Source organism: Corvus kubaryi, unplaced genomic scaffold (genome assembly GCF_017639235.1).
Source record: "Corvus kubaryi isolate FWS band 111438036 unplaced genomic scaffold, C.kubaryi_AGA036_p1.0 split3-37304, whole genome shotgun sequence".
Lineage (NCBI taxonomy): Eukaryota > Metazoa > Chordata > Aves > Passeriformes > Corvidae > Corvus > Corvus kubaryi.
Window position 1 is genome coordinate 1,984,737 of NW_024582087.1, and position 17,749 is coordinate 2,002,485.

The window sequence follows — 17,749 nt, forward strand, 5'->3', positions numbered from 1 at the left end:
CTGAGACCCCTCCCCGAGCGGCCTTTTCCTCCGTTCTGATCCTATAAATCCCTCCCCACATCCCTCAGCACCTGGGCACGAGCATGAAGGAAACGCTGGAGAAGCTTTTGGACCCTCAGGATTCGGAGCTCCAGGAAAAATCCTGGATGTTGCATCCTTGGAAGTGCCCAAGGCCGGGTTGGATGGAGCTTGGAGCAATCTGGGATAGTGGAAGGTGGAACTGGATGGGTTTTAAGGCCTCTCCCAACCCAAAATTCTCCGTGAAGAGCCCCCAAATCCCATCCTGTTGATCTGAGCACGCACGTGTTGGATCAACCCTTCGGAAAAAACACTTGGCTTCGTACACATCCGCCTCCTGGAAGTACTTTGGAGCTCCTTCCCTTCCTAATTATTCCTGGGATGAGCAGGCAGCTCGAAGACCTGGGAGGAAACGTGTCAGCCACACAACGATTTCCTTGAGATCTTTTTTTTTTGCCTCTCCCCCTCCACCTCCTTCCAATGAAAGTTGGCTAATGGCTCGTTGCGAGAAAAATAATTGCCACTGATTTCTCCAAATTGCAGAAAATGTATTAATGACGCTTTTTTTTTTTTCCCCTCCCCGAGACAGAAATAACGCAATTTGCATTTAAATGCGCCCCATCTTTGCAAACTCCGCTCGGTGTTTTCTTGCAGCCACATTAAAAAGAAAAAAAAACCAAAAAAAACCCCATAATACGGAGCGATTTCAGCGCCTCGGGGCACGAGCAGGTGCCGGGGGTGGGGACAGGGGGTGGCTCCAGCTCGGGGTTGTGGCACTGCCAGCCCCGGTGGCACCGGGAATTGGAATTCCACCGGGAATTCAGCCGGGAATCTCCAAACCTCTCCCCGTGCTGCCGGAAGGGAAAGCGGAGCTTGCTTCTCTTCATTAATAACTCGTCCCTTAATTTTCCTGCTGCTTCATTAGCCAGACCCCACAGGGAATGGTGAAACCAGGGATTTATGGAGTGGGACACGAATGCCCCGGGATGGGGAAGCTCCAGGAACGGCCCCGTAACGCGGGGTGAGGATATTGGGGTGTCCTGTGCTGCTTCTCGGCAATGGGTGAGCACATGAGGGGTTCTGGGGTCATCAGGTCCCTTTCCCGCCTTTCTATCCCGCAGGAATCCCATTCCAGGGATGATGTTGGAGGGGTGCAGGGATTTGGGATCATCCTCTCTCCCCCGGCCCTGCACCCCCGTGCTCTCCTCCATCGCGGCTGCTGTGGTTTAATTCTTGATCAGGCATAAAATCGCTCGGGTTTAGGAGATCAGGATGGGCTCAGAACTGTGGAAACTGGACTTTTCCCTGGATTTGGCAGGGCTGAGGAGCTGAGAGTGAAATTCCCCCCGGTAGTTTCAGCCAGAGATGAAGAAATGATGATAAATCCTTGCTCTAATCTTCCCGAGGATCCTTCCCAGCTCCTCGTGCCCAGCTGGGCGGGGAAACTGAGGCACGGGGCAGCAGGGAGGATCTGGGGGTCTGGGGGATGATTTCCTGGGAGCTCAGGGTCTCCCTGGCTCCTGGGATTCCTCCCTCCCACCTCTTGTTTTGGGATAAACGCGTTTATCTGGAGAAGGGAAATACTTGCTTTATCCCTAGAAAAAGAACTCGGTTCCTCCCATCTGTGGGGTCGCTGTTCGTGCGGGCAGGACCCTTCCTGGGGAATGATTTCCCGGGAATTCACTGCTCTGCTGCAAAAGGAAAACCGGGAAGGAGAAATTCCAGGCGGGATTTGCCTGGGTGCGAGCTTGTGAGCCCCTTCCTCTTCCACCCAGGCAGTTTTCCAGGATGCTCAGGGATCCCGTTCCATCCGTGAAAGAGCGGTTTTGGGGTTCAGGATGCTGGGAAGTGCTGGGAATTCCTCAGGGGCGGATTTAATTCACTCACTTGTGTTTTATGTGCGGCTCCCCGGGCTCCTTCGGCTCCATAAAAAGCAAAATTTTACCCTAAAAGCTAAAAGGAGGAGGGAAAAAGCATTCCCAGCTTTATTCCCTGCTCCCTGCCCTCTCCCACTTGGCTCTTTCCAACACCTTCTGCTCTTCTCCCTCCTCCTCCTGGGGTTGCAGAACCTATGGAAAGGGCAAAAAATTCCCTCTTGGCATCCCCGAGGTTCCCAGCCCCACCCTGCGCCACATCCCGGTGTCGGGACTCATCCCGGGTGTTCCCATTCCTTGGAGGGGAGTGGAGGCACAGGATGCCCCAATCCATGATGTGCTTCCATGGTGCGCACGATATTCCCTGGAAAGAGGATCAGGATGCAATTCCAGGGGTTTTTATGGAGCCACCGTGCCCTCGGAGCGTCCCCAGCAAGGCCGTGGCAGTGGGGGACCTCTCCAGCCTCTCTCTCCTCCCGGAGCTCTCCCTCCCTTCTCTCCCCTTGTGTTTTCCTTGCAAACGGCTCGCCTTTGAAATTCAAATGTTGCCGTGGCCCTTTCCTCACCCTCCGCAGGAATATCTCCCTTTTCATCTGAAAATAATTAACAAATGAACAAAACTCCTGTGTGAAATTAAAATTCATGCCCAGAGGTGACCTTTGAAGCCCAGCACTGCTGCTGGCTTGGGTTGGGTGTGGAGATTTTCCCTTCTCTCTTTTTTGTTTTTTATTTCTCACGCTCTCCACAGCTCCAGAGGGCTCCTTTCCACCTCCTTTCCACCTCCTTTTCCCTCTCTCTCTTTTTTTTTTTTTTTTTTTAATTGCCATAAACTGCATTCCTCCAGAGATGCTCTGCCTCCCACCGCCAGTCCTGGATGTCCCCGTGGGCTCCAAAATCTGCCCCTGGAGAGGGAGCTCAGCTCGGGCACAGCGGGCACAGCGTGTGGGATTTCTCTGGGATCAATAAGGTCATTAAATCCCCACCAGCCGGCGGGGCCGGGCTCCATCTGCCCGCTTGGCAGCCGGACACGGGGTCGGGGTCAGCTGCCACGGGAAGATAATTGTTTGTAATTAATAACAAAGGGATTCGCAGCAGGAGCCCTGCCCAGGGCAGGGAAATTCCCATGGGATCCCCTTGGGGATGGAGATGTCTCATCCCGGCTCGTTTGGTACTCAAGGATTTGCTTAGCTCCGTGCTGGGATTCACTTTGGGATCCTCTTGCCTGCGGGGATGGACTTTTCACGCATCCCCCCCTGGAGAATCCAACCGCAGAGTGGTTTCCTCCTGGAAGAGGAAGGAAATTTTGAGCCGGGAACGCTTCCAGGTGCAGCCTGGGGTGCCTGAACCGAAGGAATTCTGGTTCCCTTTGGTCTGGCCTTGCTTGGAATTCCAGTTGGGATGGATGGAGGGATGGATGGATGGATGGATGGATGGATGGATGGATGGATGGATGGGCTGGGACAACCCAGTGCCGAGGGTGGAGTTTGAGGAGCAACAAGGGCAGGAATGAGCCAGGGCATGAGGAGGAGGAGGAGGAAAGGCCTTTTCCCATCATAGAAACAGCCCCGCTGGCTTTGCCCTGGCATCCAGGTGGATCCCAGCACGGGCTCCACTCCAGGATTGCTCCCTGAGGATGCTCTTTGGGGCTGCGCGAGGACTCTCCTCCCATCGGAGCTTGGGGGTTCCGCCTCCCGTCCTCCATCCCTGGCTCTGGGGAGCTGGGAAGGAGCAGGGAAGGAGCAGGGAAGGAGCAGGGAAGGAGCAGACCCCCGGCCCCCCCGCGAAGGCACAGCCGGCTCTGTAATTAAGCCAAGTGGGAAAGGTTGCCATGGCACCAACAGCAAAGAAACGAAGCTGCACCTTTATGGCTGCTCCAGAGCCTCCGGGCGTTCCCAGCCCCTCTGCCCGGGGCGCTGGGGAGCCGTGGGACACAGGGGACCCCCTGCCAGCCCCTGATCCCTGTTCCGCGTTGGTGGCGGGGCAGAGGCCTCGGGATGTGGGCAGCAGGACCCCGGGGCTGTGCCTTGTCTGCTCCACCGGGACCTGAGGTTGTCCCAGTGGGCTCCATCCCTCTTTTCCCGCTGTGCCACGTGGCCACATCCCTGCCTGTGCCCGCTGGGTGCAGGTGGCTCTTGGGGGGTTCTCGTATGGACAAGAGACTTGGGGGGCTCCCCCTCACCCCAAACCTGCTGCGGCCCCCACACCCCAACATCCCGGAGCTGGGCCTGGTGGAGGTGGCTCCATCACATCCCGTTGTCCTGGCAACGGGCGAGGATGCTGCGGAGCCATGCCCTGGCCTGTCCCCTCCTGCTCCGGGGGGCTGCCCTCACCCGGGAATGTCCCCCCTGCTCCTGGATCCTTCCCGCTGCTTTTCCCAGCTGGGCAGCGAGGGAAAGCGCTGCCCCCTCCTCACTCCCACGCTGCACACGGGACAGGGGTCTCTGGTGGCACTTGGGTCCCTTTGTCCTGCCCGGGGACACGGGCACAGAGGCTGCGACGAGCGGGACAGGTCTCAGCCATTCCCGAGGCTGGGATTTATTTTCGCTCCCTGTGTCCCACATTCCGAGCCGTTCCTTGCCCTTTCTCTGGCCTTGCGCTCCTGTTGTGTTTCTGCCGCGACAGAAATAGCCCGAGAGGTGCTAAAATAGAATTAAGGATATGTAAATGCTGTTTGTGCTCGCCCTGTTGCCTCCTTCTTTTCAGCAGGAATGATGATTTCCCTGCCAACCTCAGCCCGGGGAGGCGGTTTGGGATCAGGGAATGCTGGGACACGGAGCTGTGCCGGAGGGCGAGGATGGATTTGTGAACTCCCCTTGGCGCCCATGATCCTTTCCCCAGAAACTCCTCTAAATCCTGGGGTTTTCCACCCAAAATTGGCCGAGCGCCGTCACGAGCTCCCCTTTGGTCACCCCCGGGGGGAACTCGGCATCCCACGCCGGGGGAGGCTTCGCACTCAGCATCTTCCCGGCAGGAATTTGGGGGGGCCTCCGGCTCTGCCCCGAGGCGCGGGGTTGGATTCTGGTGGAAGCAGAAGCTTCGCAGCTCCCTTGATCCCTCCTCACGCGGCGAGGGAGGGACAACTCGGGAGCGATGCCATGAATCTCGGCTGCTCCCGCGGCTGCCGAGGGGAAGGAATTAAGCACTTCGAGAAGCTGGCAAAGATCCCTCCGGGAGCCCTGCGGCGGCTTCCTCAAACCCATCCTTTCTCTCCCTCCCCTCAGAAGTTACAACACGCGGTGGCTGCCGCTGCCAGCGCCGATCCCAGCTCCGCTCCTGTCCCACATCCCCCGGCTCCATGGGCGTTATCCCATCCCTGCGCCCATCTGGGACACCTGGGAGACCCCTAAATCGCTGCTTGTCTTCCTTCCCCCGCCCTGCTTTGTCCTCGTGGGTCGTGCTGGGGAGGCTGGGAGGGCTCGGGGCCGTGGGTGTGAGGCTCTGCCAGCCGGCACAGATGCTGGATCCGCTCACACGACAGCTCCGCTTCCCCTCTCCAGATTTTTGCCCTGGAAAAGTAGGGCGCAGCCACGGCTGCCCACGTTCTCCTCATTCCCCCCCATCCCTGGCATCTGCTGCTCCTCGTGCTGGGGACGGGGAAGCAGTCGGGGCCCACTGGAGGGGTGGGATTAGTGGGGTTGGATTTGGGATGAGACCCGCGGCTCACTCCGCGCTCTCCCTGGATAAACGCGGGCAGGGTGGCACCGCCCGGCAGTGCCACCGCTCTGTGTCACCTCCCAGCTTGGGAAGGAACATCAGGGCACCGCTGGGACTTCCAGGACCTCTGTCGCTGCCTCGCGATGGGGTGGAGCGGCAGGATGAGGTCCCAGCACGGCCAGGCAGCCACCCACGGGCTCCTCACCAGGCGGTGCAGGGAGGCAGCACAATCTGCATGTAAATGGGGATATTTAAAGCCGGAGCCGGGTGGGAAGCGAAGGAATCAATTTCCCAAGTGGGAGGGCGGGGTGTTATTTTTATATCACACTGGATACGCAGCTTAAATCTGGCCCTGGAAAGATGGAGGGGAAACGAGGCGGGTGGGGAAGGAAAATCGCGTCCCTTTGGCGTTCGGGCTCTGCAATCCCTGCATCCAGGAGCGCTGCCGTCGCCGCCAGCCCCACGCTGTGTCCCCCTGCTGTCTGGGCCTGGATGAGGTGGCAGGAGGGGACAGGGACCTCCGCGTGCTCTTTTTCGTGTCCCCGTCGGGTCCGTGCCCTCGGCTCTGATCATTCCCTCCTCTCCGAGCATCTCCAGCTTTTTCCGTGCCACTGCTGGGCACGGCCTGGATCCGTGGGCGTCCTCACGGAGCTGTGGCTGCTCTTCCAGCAGCGCCGGCGGGCTTGGAGGTGGGCAGGGGCTCCTTTTGTGCTCGTCGTTAATTAAGAGGATCATTCAGAGGCACTCGTAGTGTGGTGTGTTGTCTTCTAATAGTTGCGATTCTGTCCCCGTGCCAGCTTCCATTAGCAACAAAACCCACTTATCTTGTTCTTCCCTATCTCTTCCCTTTATATTTTTATCCTCCCCTCTCCCTGCTAGTCTCTCTCTCCTCTTTTTCCCAGCCCCAGCACCGCAGTAATAATTCCACCAGTCGTCATCTGGCTTTGACAAAACACTGGTGATGTGACAGCTCCGAGCTATGAAATCTCCGTTACCGCTCGATAATTAATTTACTAATTGCGTCGCCGCGCGGCTCTGGGCCAGCTCCTCAGCCAGCGGTGCCACCCTGACCCCACCGTGCCCGGGGTGTTCCCTCCATGTGCTGGGAATGGAGCCCCTGGAGGAGGACGTGGTTCTCCTGAGGAATGCGGGAATTGGGATGGAGGGAAAGGGGTGGCATGCAGGGTGGGGAAGGCTGAGTGCCCCCAGCACCACCCAGCTTTCTGCCCGGGTGAGCTGCCAGCGCTGCCAGCCACGCTTGGGTGATTTAACGTGTCACCTCCATCCTCTGTCTCACTGCAGAGAAGGTTTCAAAACTGGTCCATCGGTTGGGGAAAAAAAAAACCCCAACATTTTCCTGCCTGTGTCCCGGTGGAAAATGAGCTTTTCCCTGGTCCCAATGTGGGATGGGATTTGCCACTGCCTTCCCACGGGGCGAGGGGCAGGAGGTGCCCCCAAGACCCGCTCTGAGCTGGTTTCTCATCCCGTGTCTCCTGCCGGTTGGGAATGTTGATAGAGGGAGAACAGAGATTTTTTCCCTCTTTCCCATCCCTTCCCAAACCCATCCAGACCCTTCCCATCCCACCCGGGGATTCCAGCGGCTGTGGAATGTTTGGATCTGCCCTGAGCGCAGGAGTCAAAATGAACAAAGTCTGCCGGAGCCGCCGGAGCCGAGTGACATCTCTCACTCCGACACCTCTGCTCGCTGTGCTCCTGGAGGGAAATGTTGGGTTTTGCTTTGTTTTGCTGGTTTTCCTTGTGTTTTTTTCCCCCCTTCGCCATCTCAAACCCCAGACGGTGCTTTGTCATCTGCGGGAAAACTTCTCCGTGTCTCCAGCTGGAGAGATGGGGCAGGGCCTCAGCCAGGCAGGAGCAGCATTTGGGGTTAAATCGCTCCGTGACGGGTTAAACCCCCTCTATTTGGGGTTAACCCAGGGGATAAAACCCCCGATTTGGGGTTATCCGCTCCTGTTTGGGGTTGTGTGAGGAGGAGAGACCCCCCTGCTCACCCCAGCCCATGGAAAATCCGCCACGGGCTGGCGTCAGGAGTGGGTGGAACTTGTTTTCCCCTTGGGCTTTGCATCCAGGGAGGCGACACGAGCTGGGATCACGGCAAGAAAAGGGAAACTGAGGCACGGGCAGGGGAGTTGGATGTCGTGGCCCCTGGGCACGGAGCTGGCTGGGCCGGGTGTGATCGTCACGGCCTCTTGATGGGGGGTTAAGCGCCCTATTCCCGGTGCCAGCCACATTTCAGGGCTGCCACCTCGTCGCCGGGTGAATAAATAACGTGTCGCCTCGGCCGCCGCGGGGCTGCTGGCGTGGTAATTGCTTTTTGGGAGACGCAATTACCGGGCAATGTTGTGGAACGTGTCGTGCCTGCGGACTGGATCCAACCCCGGCCGAGCGGGCGGTGGCAGCTGGTGACACCCCCGAGGGCACCGAGGGCACGGCTGAGCTTTGGGTGCTGCTCGTGGGCACCGCCCTGCTCTGAGCTGGGCTCTCTGCGCCACGCGTTGTCAGCCCCGAGGCCAGATCCAGCTTTTCCTGCTCTCCCCCTGCAGCCAGAACCCCCAAATCCTCTGTTTCGGGGGGCTTTGGGCAGGGGGTGGCACCTCCCCGCGTCCTCTTTTGTCGCGGGGGTTCTCCCTGTGCTGATCCCCCTCACCAGGAGCCCTGGAAAACCCTGATTGGGAATTTGGGATGGCAGAGGAGGGCAGGGCAGGGCAGCCGAGGCTCCGTCAGTGATGGTTTGGAGGCACACGGGGTGGTGCAGAACGCCCAAACCCTCCGTGCTTGAAATCCTCTGGTTTTCCTGCTTTTTGGGGGGGGATTTGGGCAGGGGGTGGCACCTCCCCGTGTCCCCCTCGTGCCGCGGGGGCTCTGCCTGTTCTTCCAAACCATCACTGACGGAGCCGAACAGCCTCGGCTGCCCTGCCCTGCCCTCCTCTGCCATCCCAAATTCCTAATCAGGGTTTTCCAGGGTGCCGGCTGAGGGGGATCAGCACAGCGAGAACCCCCACGGCACGGGGGGACACGGGGGTGGTGCCACCCCCTGCCCAAAGCCCCCCAAAACAGAGAATTTCAAGCACGGAGGGTTTGGGGGTTCTGGCTGCAGGGGGAGGGTGACACCACCCCTTGTCCCCCTTTGTCGTGGGGGCTCTCCCTGTGCTGATCCCCCTCACCAGGCACCCTGGAAAAACCTGATTAGGAATTTGGGATGGCAGAGGAGGGCAGGGCGGGCGAGGGCAGCCGAGGCTGTTTGGCTCGGTGAGCGATGGCTCTGAAGCGCGGAGCTGTGGCTCTCAGCAGCTTTTGAAGCTGCGGGAAATTTGTCTTTTTGACTCGGCAAGGTGCTCAGGCGGGGAGCGAAATGCATTACGAGTTGAAAGGCTCCGAGAGAGCAGAGGGGAAGCGTTCCGTGATTCCAGCCCCGTTCCTCCCAGCCAGAGACACCCGGGGAACGCGATCCATTGTGTTCCCACATTCCTGCCCTCCCTGTCTCCAGCTGTTTGCTCCTTCTCCGGCTCCTGGAGCTCAGAGCAGGAGCAAGACCCCATTCCCAACCCAGCCCAGCACCCCTTGGAATGACCAGCCTGGCCTGGGAGGGTGAAGGAAACGCTGGGATGGGGCTGGGTGAGAGCCTGGATCCTGGGCAAGGATAAAGCTTTTTCCATCCTGAATATCCTGATGCTCCTGAGCCTCCCCCCAGGTGGGATCTGCCTCCCCCCAGGTGGGATTTGCCCCCTCCCAGAGGTGGGAAAGGAACTGGGAGGAGATGGGAACCCTGATGCTGAGAGTTCGGCGCATCCCAATCCTGTCCTGGCCTCACTCCAGGTGGGTTTTGCCCCCTTCAGGAGTGGGACAGGACCTGGGAGAGGATGGGGGATCTCACCCTGAGTATCCCAACCCCTTGCTGGCCTCACCCCAGGTGGGTTTTTCCCCCGTAAGAGGTGGGAAAGGAATTGGAATGGGATGGGGGGGCCTGATGCTGAGCATCCTGAGCATCCCAATCCCATCCTGAGCATCCCAATCCTCTCCTGCCTTCCCAAGGAGGGCTCTCCCCATGGCAGGTGGGGTTTGGGGGCCGTTCCCCGGGTGGGAGGTGGGACCCGAGCTGGGACAGTTCCCCGTGACGCGCAGGGAGGCGAAAATAGAATTCCTGGCGGTTCATTCCCGATAAAAAACGGGAGCAAATTGCGAGCCGTGGGGAAGTGAGTGACAAACGCCGGTGTTTTAATGTCCTCACAAAAGCCTCGTGTGTAAGTGGGACTTTGCATGAGTAATTCCATACATTTTTAATGGCGGGCCCTGGGGGGGAATCCATCACACGGGCGCCGCCTTGAATTTCCCTCGTGCCAGGGAGCATAAAGGGCTCCAGAAGCTCCTCTTCCCCTCTTTTCCCTGGGAAACACCCCCTTGGCAAAGGCCTGGAGTCACTGGCTGGGCTGGGGAAGGTTTTTCCGGCCGTTTTTGGGGTGTTTTGGGCATGGGAAAAAACGTGCTTAGCTCAGGATTGGGTCGTCCAGGCCCTGTGGCTCTTCCTGGTGGCAGCCAGGGACTCTGGGATTGTCCCTCTGGGATTTGGGGTTGCACCTCCCTGCGGGGCTCCTGGGTTTTGGGAGCATCCTGAGGCCCACACGTGCATGGCTCCTCAAGATTCCCAGAGAATCCACCCCAGCCGGGGCGAGGGAGAGTGACAGGTCCTGCCAAGAATGGTTTTTTGGGGAAAAAAAATGCCCTTATTGGTATTCTGGATTATCCCAGCTCCATTCATCTCCCGTGGCAGGACACTTAATGTGGATTAGCAGAGCTTCCCTATGGATGCAGCACATGGAGCAGCACCCCTGGGCACCCCGCACCCAGCAGGGTGGTGACACTTGGGGACCTGGGACAATTTGGCAGCATCTCACCCATCCTCTGCCGCCCGGAGGAGAGGGTGGGAGGAGCATGGAAAAGCAGCAGGAGGGGGAATTTTGGGATGGAGCCACATCCCTGCAGGAGCCAGGGGCTAATGTGCCCCGGGGAGCCGCTCCAACCTGTGCCGGGGATACGGAACACCTCATTTACCGGGATATTTCTCTGCCGAAACGGGAGGAAGCAGCTGCTATCTGTACAAACAAAATTAGGCCAAAGGAGGAAAGTAGTTTTGTCAAAGAAATAGGGAGATGCAGGGGGAGATGGAGAGGAGACAGATGAATAAACACAATCTACATAGGAACTGATAAAAATTCAATTTCTGCTCACACACGTCCCGGTCTCACTCACACCCTTCCTCTCCTCCTCTCCACGCTCTCCCCGGCGTTTTCTGCAGCCCTCGTGCATCCATCTGGGATGTGGGAGGCAAACACAATGATCCTCTTCTGTCTCCAGCATGCTGGAAAATTTTCCCTTTAATTATGGAGCTTTAATTCCCATCGCTCCAGCTTTGTGTTCCGTGCTTTTCCCCGGTGAGCAGAGGAAGCCTGGGAGAGCAGGATGGCCCCGGGATGGGGGGGGGTCCTGTGGGCATGATCCTGTTCCCGCTGCGGTGATCCCAGGCTATGGGGAGCCTGGATGGGGATCTGGGATTGTGACACGTGGATGAGGGAGTTGGAAGGAGTTGGGAGTTCCTGGGAGTGATCCGTGGTCCCTGTGAGTTATCCCAATTCTCCCTGCAGACTCACGGAGCTGTGGGAGCACAAAGGGCTCTCCTGGATGTTTTTTAGGGCACTTTGAGATGGTTTATACAAAAAAACCCCAATACTTCCAAAGTCTTCGTGGGGTCACTTGTGTCTGTGAGCTGGGATTGTGCCTCTGATCCAGAACCATGCCCAGAGGGAAGGACCTCGGGTTCAGCAGGGAAATCCTGGCTGGAAAACTCCTCCATGTGAGCTTCAGGACTGACCACAGGCCGGCCTGGGAGCTGGAGGAGGCAGAGAGGCCGTGTTTGAGCCGCTCCTCACCCCACTCTGGTGTCCCTGTGCCCATCCCGGTCCCCAGTCCCTGACTTTTCCAGCTGCTCCAGAGCCGTGGGAGCCCAGCCTGGGCTTTTGGAGGAGACCTTTCCTGCCTATTCCTTCATCCTCTGGTCCTGGGGGGAGCATCTCGGTGCTGACAGACCCTTGAGGGGCAGTTTTTGGCCAGGCTGCGATAGCCCCATTCGGTGCTGACCGCGGTGGCCCCTCTGCCCCTCCCAAATCCAGGGCTTTGAGTTCCCTTGGAAGAGCAGGAGGCTTTTCCAAGTGGGAATGGGGCTGTCCCAGGGCTGTTGCAGGGCTGACCCTTCCCCCTCTTCCCCCTGATTCCTCTCCCAACTTCCTCTCTTCCTTCTTCTCACCCTCCCTGGCCTCTCATCCCCGTGCTCCGAGGTGTTGCAGAGCCACTCCTGGAATTGGGGACGTGCTCAGGGGGGTCTCCTGCGTGTCCCCTGCAGCGCGGTCCGTGTCCCCAGGGAGAGGGCGCTGGCTCCGGGCCAGAGGGGATGGATCGGTGGGAGCAAAGCGGATGCACTTTCCAATCTGTTCAAAGGGCAATGGAGCATGGAAACGGCCACGCCGCCGGGGCCAGCCTGGGCTGAGCCCCCTCCTGCCTCTCACCGAGCCTCGGGGAGGCCGGGCAGGGTTCTGAGCATCCCTGAGGGCTGCGCGTGGCACCGGAGCATCCTCAGGGATGCGGGACTTGCATCACCCCCAGGGATCCCTGCTCAGGGGACACGCAGGAGCGGGGACTCTGCTCCAGTCCCTTCCTCGGGGGTTTGGGAGGCTCCAAGAAGAGCTGGGAGAGGAGACAGAGGGTGCAGGGCACCCACGCCCCCCACCCCCAGCACACCCACGGCCCCCCTGCACACCCACGTGTGCGGAGGCTGAACTGAGCTGCAGCCTGGTTTCCCTAGGAAACCAAGCGGAGCCCAAAATCCCGCAGGGAAGTGCTGGAGGGGCTCCAGAACGCGGCTGGAAGAGCACTGCACTCCGGCAGCCTCGCTGTCCCAGCCGCTGCTCCGGGGACACCGGTGGCAATGGTGGCACTCGGGTGGCTGGGGAGGCGCTGGTGGCAGCTGAGCCTGGAAAGGGGGATTTGGGATTGAAACATTCCTGGCGCTCACAGGTGACCGAGCTGGGGCTCTCCCCAGCGCTGTGGGGCTGTCACGGGTGCTGGCGTGTCCCTGCCATGGCCAGCATCCCCCAGAGGATCCCCTCCCGAGCCACAGGGATTTTGGGGTCTATTCCTGAAATCCCGAGGCTGAAACCCTGCTGCCACGGGCGCGTTTTCCTGGGAAGACCCTTTGGATGAGGAGGAGGAAGGAGTGCCTTGTTCCGGGATTGATCCTTGGGGAGCAGCGAGGGAAGAACCTCCCGCAGGTGGCCGGGTCACACCCTCACCCCGTGTGCTGCCTCCGCGCCTCCTCCACCTCCTCCTCCTCTTCTTCCTACACCTCCTCTTCCTCCTCCTCCTCTCCTCCTCCTCCTCCCAGGGCCTTTCACACGCTGCCAAGCGAAGATGCGTTTACCGGTGCTGCACGCTCCGAAAGTTGCTCCCCTCCCCTCCAGGCAATTAAAGGGAAGCTCTTTCTCCTCAATCAGGCGTATTTGAATATGGAAATGATTTTTAATTACTCAGAGTCAATATCATTTTATCACCGAAATGTGTTTGAACGAGGTTCGCCCGTATTTGCAGGGTGTCCAATAAGCGGAATGCAAATTCACCCTGATCCGCGGGTTTCGCGTGTCCCGGTGAGCCAGAGGAAGGCGCTGCCCTTTGCAGGTTTCATTCCCAGGCTCCTGACGGGGCAGGAATTCCGGTTAACCCCTGCCCCGATGGGAAAATGCAAGGGGAGGGACACGGAGACAGCAACTCGTGGCCATCCCCGTCTCGCCTGGCCCCGAACATGCCCGGGGTCAGCTCCACGCGGAGCCGGTGACAGCTCGGCAGCCTCAGATCCCCGGCTATTGTCTGCTGATTAATTTGCTAATTATGTTCCGCTTTAATCCGAGGGCCTGGCGGCGGTGTGGAAATGTCAGGCACTTGTTTATGCCCCGGGTTGCTGGCGGAGTGACAAAGGCAGCGTCCCGCAGGTGCCACCGCGCGTCACCTGGCCCGGCCGGCTGCCACCGAGCTGCTGCCTCTGCCGCTGCCACCTCCCACAGCCCCGGGGCTGTCCCTTTGCCTCAGTTTCCCCCAGAGGAGCTGGGAATACCTGGATCCATCCCCCTGCCTGCTCCGGGGTGGCCTCAGTGGCGGCTGTCACCAGCAGTGCGGGGCTGCCATCGGTGCTGGGCATGTCCCTGTCCTCACCGCCGTGGCTTTGTGCGGCTCAAAGCTGGCCCTGAACGTCCCCTCTGGAGCCACGGGGGGGGTTGGGGCTATTCCAGAGCCCCCTCCCGGTGCAGCCACACCCAGTGGGGACCGGGACTGGCTGCGGTCCCTGTGCCTCTGTGGGGTTGTCACAGAGGGTGCAAAGGCGACCAGGGCAGCTTCCCTTGTCTCCCACAGCGTCCCCGTCCAGGTGTTACTGGAAAGCACTGGGGCTCCAGCCCGCTGGGGAGATGCCACCCGCTCGCTGACAAAGGGACAAAGGACGTGGCTGAGCGGTTTCCCAACATCCAATCTCTGGGTTTTCCTGCTGTGCAAAACCCGTCAGGTGTCGGGGTTGAGCTCCCGCAAGGCTGAGCAGCCGCTATCACCCCGCTGCCACTGCAGCCGGGCTTTCTGCAGCCCTCATGTTTATTAATCGAGATGAATATTTATGCAAAGTTCCTCGCCTCTGGAGCGGCTGCTCGAGTGCAGGAGCGATCTGGCGGCTGCTGTCGGGCTGGGCAGTGAGATGGCTTCGGGGGATGGAGGTGGGAAAGGGGCTGGGGGTGGGATTGCTCCTTGCCGGGCTGCTGTGGATCGGGGAGGATCTCCCAGGAGGGATTTATCCCCACCCCTCGCTGTGGGTGAAAATCCCACACTTGTCCCACGGATGCTTTGCTCATCCCTCAGTCCCACAGGCCCAGCAGGGAGGTCAGCACCTCACCCGGCAGAAATTCCTCCAATTTTTCCCCAAAACTCTCCCCGGCGTGCCTGGCCCGGCAGCTCGAGCCCTTTGTGCTGCCCTGCCCTGTGCCACAGCATCCACATGGGCACAGACGGGCAAGGATCAGCCCCGATTCATCCTTGCGCGCGCAAAGAGCCTGGGAATATCAAAATGGAGATGCTGAGCTGAAATCCACCTTCCTGGGGACAGCGAGCGCATCCAGAGGTCTGGGAGCCACTTGGGATGGGCTGTTGGCCATGCCCTCAGCCCGGAACAAACCACTAAGTGAAATTTATTCCATGGTTTATTCATGTCCTTCCTCTTCTCGTCACCTGGGCTTCCCTCGCTCTTTTTTCCTGGGCTTTTCTCCCTGACACCAGCGGGAGAAAACTCCACGTGAAGGTCCCTGGGAGGGAGCGGTGGCCGCGGGCAGGGCCGGTGCCTCCATGCCGGTGATGGCACCGAGCGAGTGGCGAAGGCTCCTCCGCGGGCGCTCCCATCAGAGCGGATTATCCTGCAGCCCAAACTCCCGTGTTTGTGGCTGTTTCTGGGGTTTTTTTCCCCGCCGGAGCAATTCGCCGCCAAGTTTACGGGAAGCGATTCAGACAAGCGTCTGTCGTTACCGGCTGCTCCGGGGCTGCCGTCCCCTCCCGGCTGGCCCCGTCTTCGAGCCGAGGTGCTCCTGCTACACCTTTCTGAAAAGCCCTGCCCTGCTCAGGGGAGACAATCCCTGGGGATGGAGCCCATGGCGGGCTGCAGGAGCTCGCGGGCTGGATGAGCGTCCCCACACCCCCGGCCAGGAGCTGGACTCAACTCTTCCCCAAATCCTCACTGGGCACGGAGCAGCTGCCACCTCGGTGACTCTCCCTGTCCCCGATTTCTGTGCCAAATGAAGGGGAAACAAGAGCTCTGTGTTGAAAGCAGCAGTGCCGGGTGCCTGGGGAGCCCCTGGCCGGCTCGGGGTGGAGGTGGGGGGGCTCGGCCGGAGCTTGGCTGTCCCGGTGTGCCCGGTCCCTGCGGCGCTGGAGGCCCTTAATGACGGTGGTGGCACCGAGGACCTCGTGTCAGCCTGGCGGGTTATTATGGCCTTAATGGACGGGTCTGATTCCCAGTGAGCCATAAAGCCCCGGTGTCACCACCTCCGCGCGCTGCTCTAATTACACCCTGCGAGAAGCTCTGCTTGAGCCCAGCCCCGGAGTCCGCGGGCACCAGAGAGGCCCCGATCGGTGTTTTCCCACATCTCAGCAGCTCATTAGGATGAGGAGGAGGATGGGGGCTCAGAGTCTTCACCCTGGACAGCTGGGGAATGCATTGTTTTGGCTGGGGGGGGGTCTCCAGTGCTTTTCCAAGCTGTGCCCGGGAGGCTGGGGGGCTGAGCATCCCCCTGGCTGAGGATTTGGAGGCAGCGGCGCTCCCGCGGTGCCGGGGGAGGTTTGCAGGGATGCAGCAGCAGCAACAAGCGGCTCCGGAGAGCACCCAGTTGTCCTGGTAACAGTGGGTGCCTCCCGCTCCCACAGCTCAGCCCCCCCAGCGCCAGGGCCCCCCAGCTCCTCTGTGCCCGCCTGGAGCAGACGGGACTTGGCGGGGAGGGGACGCGGAGGATGGGAATGACTCCCTGGCTGGACAGGCGGCAGCAGGGGGATGGTGGCAGGGGGGCCTTGTGGGACAGAGTGACACAAGCCAAGCTGGGCCACAGCTTCGGGGAAGACTCCATCGTATCCCGCGTCACATCCCGCATCACAGCTTGCGTTGCATCCCCTGTTGCATCCTGCGTTGCATCCTGCATCCCACACCACATCCCGTGTAGCATCCTGCAGCGCATCCTGCAGCGCATCCCACGTTGCATCCTGCATCCCACGCCTCATCCCACGCTCCTCGCAGGGCAGCGATAGCCGGTGCAAGAGATCCCTTTGGAAATTCCCAGTTCCCTCAAACGTGCAGAGCTACTTGGCTGAGGGAGGGAAGTCGGGAATGGCCCAGGGAGCCGTGGTTTTGGGATTGTTCATCCACACAGCTGCTCTGAGCTGTATTTACAGAGCCGGGGTCGGGAATATCCTCCAGCTCCGGCGGAGCTAATGCTGCTTTTCTCCTCGGGATAAAGACCAGCCTGAAAAGCTGGTTTGCTTTCTTCCAGCCTTGACCCGCAGGGGATGAGTGTCTGTCTGGGGACGCTGGGTCAGGCACCCAGGGACTGCAGGGAAGCGCTGGGAAAAGGGAATGCCAGCAAGGGAAGGAGCTGAACTGCACAAAGGTCTGGCGTGGATGTGATCCTGCTTTTCCAGTGGCGCTGGGCTGGATCGGGGCTGGTGCTGAGCCACAGATCCTCGGGGTGCAGAGCAGTGGTGCTGGCGCTGCCTCCTGCCCTCTCCATCCATCGTGCCCAGCCTGGATGGAGGGGACAAGGGACAGCTCTGAGCACCCCCAGGCCGAGTGCAGCACTCGCAGCTCTGGGCAGGATGTGTCCGGCAGAGGTGGACAGGCAGCAGCAGGAATGTGCTGCATTTCCAGCTGCGCTGCTCCCGCAGCGTGGCAGCCAGGCCGTGCCGCATCCTGCTGAGCTTCTCCTGCACACCGGGGGCTCTGTGGCCCTGACACCCCGTCCCCCCCGAGCCAGAGCTCCTGGCAAACAGCAGGATCCGGGCTGCAGCAGATCCTCTGTGCCAATGGCTCAGTCGCCCACGGACCACCAAGATCCTCAAGTTTATCCTGTCTGTGCTTCCCCTTTCGGTGCGAAACCGCGGCTCTGCAGCCCCCCGAGCTCCTGGGGGTCCGGCAGGCTCCACCTCACCCACACTTGTGCCACGTTTGTGCATGTGACAGCCCCATTTCTCCGCGTCCCTGCACCCCACACCCCCCTGCAGAACCCACCGAGGCCCGCACACGTGTGGGGACACACACGGGGCGCACACGCGCCCCACGCAGCCCCGCGTGCCTCGCACACGCGTGTGCAAACCCGCACCGCCACGGCTGAGCACACTCGGCGTTCACACCCCCCCAGCCGTGCACACGCAGCCACAACACCCCCTCCCCCCACCCCGTGCCTGTGCACGACCCACTCCACGCGTGTCACACGGAGGGGGGGACACGCCACAACACCCCAGAGCCCGACCCCCCCCCCCCCGTGTGCGTTTGCACCCCCACCCCCGCCGCCCCCACAGCGCTGCAGCAGCAGCAGCAGCAGCAGCCCGGGGGTCACCTCCCCCCGCAC